This window comes from Canis aureus, chromosome X (assembly GCF_053574225.1).
Source record: "Canis aureus isolate CA01 chromosome X, VMU_Caureus_v.1.0, whole genome shotgun sequence".
Classification (NCBI taxonomy): Eukaryota; Metazoa; Chordata; class Mammalia; order Carnivora; family Canidae; genus Canis; species Canis aureus.
Genome location: NC_135649.1, coordinates 106,224,382 through 106,233,147, shown reverse-complemented (window position 1 = coordinate 106,233,147; position 8,766 = coordinate 106,224,382). Strand labels below are relative to the sequence as shown.

The 8,766-nt window shown below is 35.1% G+C and overlaps 1 pseudogene; it reads right to left on the bottom strand.

Moving 5' to 3' along the window:
- Positions 1–3,926: 3,926 nt before the first annotated feature.
- LOC144308455 (high mobility group protein B1 pseudogene) lies at positions 3,927–4,587 on the bottom strand (annotated as a pseudogene).
- Positions 4,588–8,766: the final 4,179 nt, after the last annotated feature.

Genomic DNA, 8,766 nt, shown 5'->3' with positions numbered 1-8,766 from the left:
TATTGGGATAAAATATTCACAAAATGTTCACATAGCAGATATCTAAGAGAGGACTTACATGTAATATCTAAAAAACTTTCAGGGTGCCTGGGTGGCTCAGTCTGTTAAGTGTCTGACTCTTGATTTTGGGTCAGATCATGATCTCGGGGTCATGGGATCAAGCCCCAATGTTGGGCTCCACACTCAGTGTAGTCTGCTTGTCTCTCTCTGTTGCTCCCCCCACCACTCTCTTTCTCAAATAAATAAAATATTTTTTTAAAAAACCTCTCAAAACTTAAAAGAAAAAATATCCAATTAGAAAATAAGCAATTTTTTTAAAACCTTGTGATTTTTTAAAAGATTTTATTTATTTATTTATGAGAGACACAGAGAGAGAGGCAGAGACACAGGCAGAGGGAGAAGCAGGCTCCATGCAGGGAGCCTGACATGGGACTCGATCCTGGGTCTCCAGGATCACACATCTGGCTGAAGGCAGTGCTAAACCGCTGAGCCACCCGGGCTGCCTGAAAATAAGCAAATTTAAATAGACATTTCACTTTTTTTAGTGCATGTGTTGCTGAAGCAAGCACTAAGAAGACATTTCACTAAAGAAAGCATACCAATGGCAAATCAGCATATGAGAATATGCTCATGTTATCACTGGGTAAATGCTAATTAAAACTATGATGAGATACTATTACATATCTATTAGTATAACTAAGATTCAACAGACTGCCCATCCCTAGTGTTGATAAGAATACAATTAAACTGGACTCTCATACACTGCTGGCAGAATTGAAAAAATGGCATTCTCATTTCAGAAAACAAGCAGTTTAAAAAAACAATATCAACTATGTGATCCACTCATTCCACTCCTAGGTATTTACCCAAGAGAAGTGATGGCATATGTCCAAAGACTTTTGCATGAATGTTTATAGCAGCTTTATTTGAAATTCCCCCAAATAGAAAGAACCCAAATGTCTATCAATAGGTTAATGAGTGAGCTGTGGCATATCCATGCAATGGAATATTCAGCAATGAAAAGTATTATTGATGTATCTTACAATGTGAATGAACCTCAAAATAATCACACTGAGCTAAAGAAGCCAAAGTACATACTGTATGAGCCATTCATGAAAAATTCTATATATACTATACAGTGACAAAAAGCAGATCAGTGATTGATGGGGATAGGGAAAGGGGGGGGGTTCATGGAGGGATAGAAAAGAGGGATTCCAAAGAGGTATAGGGAAGTTTTTGGAGGTGATGTTGTAGTATGTTGAATTGTGTCCCTCCAAGAGATATATCCAAGTCCAAACCCTTGGTACCTGTGAACGTGAACTTATTTGGAAATAAGTTCTTTATAAATGCAATTAAGAATCTAAGATGAGGGGTGCCTGGGTGGCTCACTTGGTGAAGCACGTGCCTTTGGCATTGGTCATGGTCCTGGGGTCCTGGGCTTGAGCCCTGTGTAGGGCTCTCTGCTCAGTGGGGGGTCTGCTTCTCCCTTTCCCTCTGCTCCCTGTTTGTGCTCTATCTCAAATAAATAAATAAAATCTTTAAAAAAAAAAGAATCTGAGATGAGGTCAACCTGGGGCTTAGGGTGGGCTCTAAATCTTGAGACTAGTGTCCTTAAAAGTGCAAGAAGAGGGTGACTGGATACAGACAGGGAAAGCAGACATGTGAAGACAGAGGCATAAATTGGAGCTATGGGTCCACAAGACTAGGAATACCAGGAAACATCACAAACTGCAAGAGGGAAAGAATTCTCTCAGAGCCTTTGAAAGAAGTATGGCACTCCTTATTCCTTGATTTTGGATTTAAGGCTTCCAGAGCTATAAGTGACTAAATTTGTGTTGTTTTAAACCACTGAGTTTATGGTAATTTATTATGGCAGCCATAGGAAACTAATACAAATAGATGTATTCATTGTTAGGTTGTGGTAATATTTTTTTCATATATGTGTGTGTGTGTGTGTGAGTGTGTGTGTGTGTAAACTTACCAATTTGTACATTTTACATATGTGTAATTCATTGTATGTCAATTAGACCTCAAAACTTAAAAAAAAAGCAGCACAGAGTATTTAAACAACATGCTTAACAAACTGGACCTAATTTTTGTATACTGGACATTGTACCCCCAAACTAGAGCATAAATAAAAATTTTAGGTACATATTCATGGAATATTTGCCAATGCTGGCCAATATAAGTTCATTAAGCTACTCTCACCAAATTTTAAAAAGGAATGAAGCTGTACAAATCATGTCATCTTATTATGAAAAATTGAGATAAAAGTTAATAAAAAACATTATTGGACAATACTGATATATTCAGAAATTCAGCATTGTACTCCTAGAGATTGAAGAAGAATTCAAGATGGAAATTAGGAAATAATTTAACTGAATTATAATATCACATATCAATATTTGTGGGATGGAGCTAAATCCAGGCTTAAAAATACAATACTAAAAATGAAATGTATGACCTTAATGGCATATATGTAAATGGAAAATTTAATCAATGATCTAACATCTATTTCAAGCACTCAGAAGAATATCAGAAAATTAAACATTAAGGAAATAGAAGAAAATAAGAACGAAAATTAGTAAACTAGAAAAATGTAGTAGAGAATTAACAAGACCCAAGTTATTTCTATGAAACAAAAAACCAATAAAAATGATACTTTCCATTGTAAGATCCAGTAAGAAAAACAGAAGCCCCCCCACCCCCAAAAAAATCCCTGAACAGTAGAGATAAAAAAAGAGGTCATCACTAAAAATCTTACAAACATCATGTGAGCTTATATTAATAAATCTGAAAATTAAGCTAAATGAACAAATTATTAGAACTGATAAATATAGCAGGGATTCTGAACACATGTCAGCATACAAAACTCAACTGTATTTTAATGAGATAATGGAAATGAAAATGGGAATAATAGAATTTACAGTATAATCAGATGAACTATATACATAGTAATAAAGCTAATGAAATGCAAGACCATTTCACAGAAAACTTCAAAGTACTATTGAAAATTTCCCTCAGGTAACAAAAACAACTTAAAGATATAATACCATTTATACAGATGGGAATAAAATACCACAAAGATGCCAACAACCTCAAAACTGACATAAAATTAAATTCAATCCCAGTGGACATCTTGGAATACTTTTATATCAAAACTGACCCATTAAAATTCAAAAGCCAAAAATAGCCAAGATATTCTCAAAGAATAATAAATTAGGAGGACTTGCTTTATAAAATAGCAAGCATTATTTCATTTATTTACTTTCAAGATTTTATTTATTTGAGAGAGAGAAAGAGTGTACACTTATGGGGGAAGGGGGGAAAGAGAGAGAATCCCAAGCAGACTCTGCCCTGAGTGCAGAGCCCCACATGGGCCTCCATCCCAGGACCCTGAGACCATGACCTCAGTGGAAACCAAGAGTCTGAGGCCTGACTGAGCCACCCAGGCATCTCTATTTATTTTTTTTCAGTTGTGTTTACTTAGAAGTGTCCAGAATGTCAACAAAACAGCTGCAACTTTTTAATTTTTTTCAATTACAGAGTGGTATTGAGTTCACAGAACATTAATTATTTCATGTAAGCTGCATCTGAGACAACTGAAGATGGAAAAACTGCCATCCCCATATGTAACTAATTTCTGCTGGGCACCAACAAGAACCTGCTTTAAATTTCTGCACCAAGTTACAAGCCCTACACTGTCCCAGGCAAGGTTAGTGGCTGTTGAAAAAATACCACCAGGACAGGGCTATGTAAAGACACATTTGGCAGCGTGTTAGTGTACAAAAAAAAGACACCGTACAGTTTAAAAACAAATCTTACACAGCCTTACATTTCATTTTTTTTTTCTTTAAAAGGAGTGGGTTGCATGCAGAGTGGGGGTTACATGCTTTATAGACAAGAAAAAATGCTCTAGAACCAACTTATTCATCATCATCCTTTTTCTCCTCATCCTCATCATCTTCCTCATCTTCTTCCTCTTGCTTTTTTTGCTTGCTTTTTTCAGCCTTGATGACTCTTTTTTTTTTTTTTTGCCACATCAGGTTTTCCTTTAGCTCGGGATGCAGCAATATCCTTTTCATATTTTTCCTTCAGCTCAGCAGCCTTCTTTTCATGAGGCTGCTTGTTATCTGCAGCAGTTTTATTCCACATCTCTACCAGTGTCTTTGCAACATCACCAATGCACAGGCTGGGATGTTCCCCTTTGACTTCTGGGTGATACTCAGAACAAAACAAGAAAAAGGGTGAAGGAGGCCCCTTAGGTGCATTGGTATATGTGCTACTAAAGTGAGCACCAAGTGTACATTGGGGTCCTTGAATTTCTCCTTTTGTTTCCCCTTTAGGGGGAATATAAATTTTCATTTCTCTTTCATAATGGGCCTTGTCCACCTTGGCCATGTCTTCAAATGTTCCTTTGTCTTTAGCAGACATGATCTTCCACATCTCTGAGCACTTCTTAGAAAACTCAGAGAAGGTGACTGAAGCATCTGGGTGTTTCTTCTTGTGCTCCTCTTGGCAAGTTTGCAGAAAGAATGCATATGATGACATTTTGCCTCTCAGCTTCTTAGGATCTCCTTTGCCCATGTTTAATTATTTTCCCCAGCAAGGCTCAGAGTTGCCCAGTGCCCATCTGGCTCTCACTTGCCCTGGCGCTGTCTCCGTGGAGCTCAGTGTACTGCAATGGCTGTTGCCAGCATTATTTTAAAGCTATCTTAATAAAGCTTGCTATTAGTGCTAGAATATAGATAACTTGAACAGGAGACAGAATTTAGAATTGATTCATATACATGAATACTTGATATAAAACAAAGTTGGCCATCCAGAATAATGGGAAAAGATTGTCATTTCAGTAAATGGTACTGTAACAATTATATATTCATATAAAAAATATCTAAATAGAAAAACTTTGCCCCTACCTCAGACCAAAACAAAGAATCAATTCTAGGTGCACTGTAGGTCTAAATCTGAAAGGTAAAACAAACTTTCTAGAAGAATATATAAAATATTTTCATGACATTTGAGTAGGCAAAAGTTTTGTTAAAAAGATGCAAAAATCACTAACCATAAAGGAAATAATAAGTTGAACCACATTAATAGCAAAGGGTTCTATTCATAAAAAGAAAATAGTAAGAGAGTATAAAGGCTAGCCACTGAGAAGAAATTTACAACATGTATCTCCAACAAAAGGCTTATATCCAGAATCCACAATTAACATCTGCAGATCAATAAAAAGAAAGATAAGGATGCAACAATGGTCAACATCAGCAAATCAATATGCTACCCCACAAAACGAAGGATAAATATCATACGATCATTTTAATAGATGCACAAAAGGCATTTACAAAATTCAACATCTGTTCATAATAAAAACTCAACAAAGTGGGTATAAAGAGAACATACCTCAACATAATAAAGGCCATATATGACAACTGCACAGCTAACATCATATTCAATGGCAAAAAGCTGAAAGCCCTTCCTCTAAGATCAGTAACAATATAAAAATGCTCACTTTTGTCACTTTTATTCAACAGAGTAAGTCCTAGCCAGATCAGATAGACAATAAAATAAAATAAAATAAAATAAAATAAAATAATAAAATAAAATAAAATAAAATAATAAAATAAAAAATAAAAGACACCCAAATTAGAAAGAAATAAAATTGTCACTATTTATAGATGACGTGTTGTTTATTATATGTGAAAAACCCTAAATCCTCCACCAAAAAACTGTTAGAACTATACAGGCTAGTATTTCTGATGAGCATAGATGCAAAAATCCTCAACAAAATATTAGCAAATCAAATCCAACAATACATTAAGAAAATCATTTACCACAATCAACTGGGATGTATTCCTGGGATGCAAACGTAGTTCAGATTTCACAAATTCACGTGATACATAATATTAACAAGAAAAAGATAGAAACCATATACATGATCATCACAAAAGATGCAGAAAAGGCATTTGACAAAGTACAACCACCATTCATCGTAAAAACTCTAAAGTTTGTTTAGAGGAATTATACCTTAACATAATAAAGGCCATATATGAAAAAGCCCCAGCTAACATCATCCTCAATGGTGGAAAACTGAGAATTTGCTCTCTAAGATCAAGAACATAACAAGGATGTACACTCTTATCATTTTAAGATAGTACTAGAAGTCAGACAAAAAAAAAAAGCATCCATATTAGTAAGGAAGAAATAAAACTTTCACCATTTGCAGATGACATGATACTGTATATAGAAAACCCTAAAAACTTGACCAAAAACTAGAAGTGATGTCTCCTCAGACCAGGGAAAGAAAAACAAAATTAAACTATTGGGACTATGCCAAAATAAAAAGCTTTTGCAAAAAGAGAGAAATAACAAGTGTTGTAAAGGATGTCGAGATAAAGGGACCCTCATATACCTCTGGTGTGAATGCAAACTGATACAGCTACTGTTGAAAAGAATATGGAGGTTCCTCGAAAAGTTAAAAATAATAGAATTACCATAGGATTCAGTAATTCCACTACTGGGTATCTACCCAAAAAACCCCACAAAAAACCCACTAACTCGAAAAGATATATGCACCCCTTTGTTTACTGCAGCATTATTTATAATAGCCAAGATATAAAAGCAACCCAAGAGTTGATTGGTACATGAATGGAAAAGATGTGGGATGTGTGTGTGTGTGCACATGCGTGCACGCACACGCATGCACACATGCATGTGTATAATGAAATATTAGTCATAAAAAAGTTGAGATCTTGCCATTTGCAACAACATGGATGGACCTAGACAGTATAATGCTCAGTGAAATAAGTCAGACAAAGATAAATACCGTCTAATTTCACTCATATGTGAAATTTAAGAAAGAAATGAGCCAATGAAGGGAAAAAAGAGACCCCCCCCAAAAAAAACCCCACACTCTAAATACAGAGAACAAACTGGTAGTTGTCAGAGGTGGGGTGGTTAGGGGGAATGGGTGAAAGAGATAAAGAAAATTAAGAGTACACTTATAATGAACACTCAGTAATGCACAGAATTGTTGAATCATTATATTGTATACCTGAAACTAATATACTGCATGTTAATTATGCTTCCATTAAAGAAACTGTCAGAAATAACAAACGGATTCAGTAAAGTTGCAGGATACAAAATCAATATGCAAAAAATCAGTTGCATTTCTATACCCTAATAACAAAGTATCATAGAAATTAAAAAACAATCCCATTTACAATGGCATCAAATGAATAAAATACCTAGGAATAAATTTAACCAACGTGGTTAAAGACCTGTATATTGAAACCCATAAGACGTTAATGAAAGTAACTGAAGAAGGCACAAATAAATGGAAAGCTATTCCATGCTCACAGATTAGAAGAATCAGTATTGTTCATATTACCCAAAGCAATCTACAGATTCAATGCAATCCATATCAAAATTTCAATGAAATTTTTCAACAAAACAGAACAAATAATTCTAAAATTTGTATGGAAGCACAAAAAACTTCAAAGAACCAAAGAAATCTTGAAAGAAGAACAAAGGTGGAGACATCACACTCCTTGATTTCAAACCATATCACAAAGCTATAGTAGTCAAAACAGTGTGTATTGTCATAAAATAGAAATATAGATTAATGGAAGGGATTAGAGAGTCCAGAAACAAATCGATGCATAAATCATCAATTTATGACAAAGGAGCCAAGAATGTTCAATGGGGGGAAAGTCTCTTCCACAAATGCTGGGAAAACTGGACAGCCATGTGCAAAAGAATGAAACTGGACTACTATTTTATACCATATGCAGAAGGTAATTAAAAATGGATTAAAGACTTAAATGTAAGACACGAAACCATAAAACTGGAAGAAGTACCATATGATCCAGCAATTCTAGTTCTGGGTATGTATCCCAAGAAAACAAAAGACAGTACCTCAAAAAGACATATGCACCCCTATGTTCACTGCAGCATTATTTACACTAGACAAGGTATGGAAACACCTAAGTTCACTGATAAATGAATGGATAAAGAAATTGTGCTCTCTATACACAGTATTATTCAGCCATAAAAAAGAATAAAATCTTCTATTTACAACAACATGGATGGACCTTGAGGGCATTATGCTAAGTGAAGTCAGAAAGAGAAAGACAAATACTGTATGAATCTTCCTTACATGTGGATTCTAAAATCTCTTACATGTGGGAGGAAAGAGTGAACTGTTGGTGATTTTTTTTTAGTTAAAGTGAATTGTTTAAATAAAAAAGAATGCCACTAACAGAAAAACAGGCGGGAGTCTCATATAAGCACTTTATAAAATGATATCCAAATAGTAAACTAACTTGGAAAAAGGCAAATTAAACATCTAAAGATCTACCAGAACAACTAAAAATCCAAAAGCCTTGAAAATATCTAATGTAGGCCAGAATATAGAGCAAGGAAAATATTCATACATGACTGGCAGGAGATTTAATTGGTTCAATGACTTTGGAAAACTCTGTGTTTACCAAAGTTGAATACATGCATGTCCCCCAACCCAGAAATGCTTCTCTTAGGCACATAACCAATAGACATGTATACACATTTGTACCAGAAATGTTCAGAGGTTTATAGCAGTTTTATTTGAAATGACTAAGATTTAAGGAAAAAAAATCACCAAATGTGCATCAGCTATAGAAAAAGTTACCATTTGGGGGATAAATGGGTCCTGATTGAGAGGAGGCATGATGGTGGCTTTTGGAGGCACATAATTTGCTTTCTTGATCTGAGCGGTAGTGACTAGGG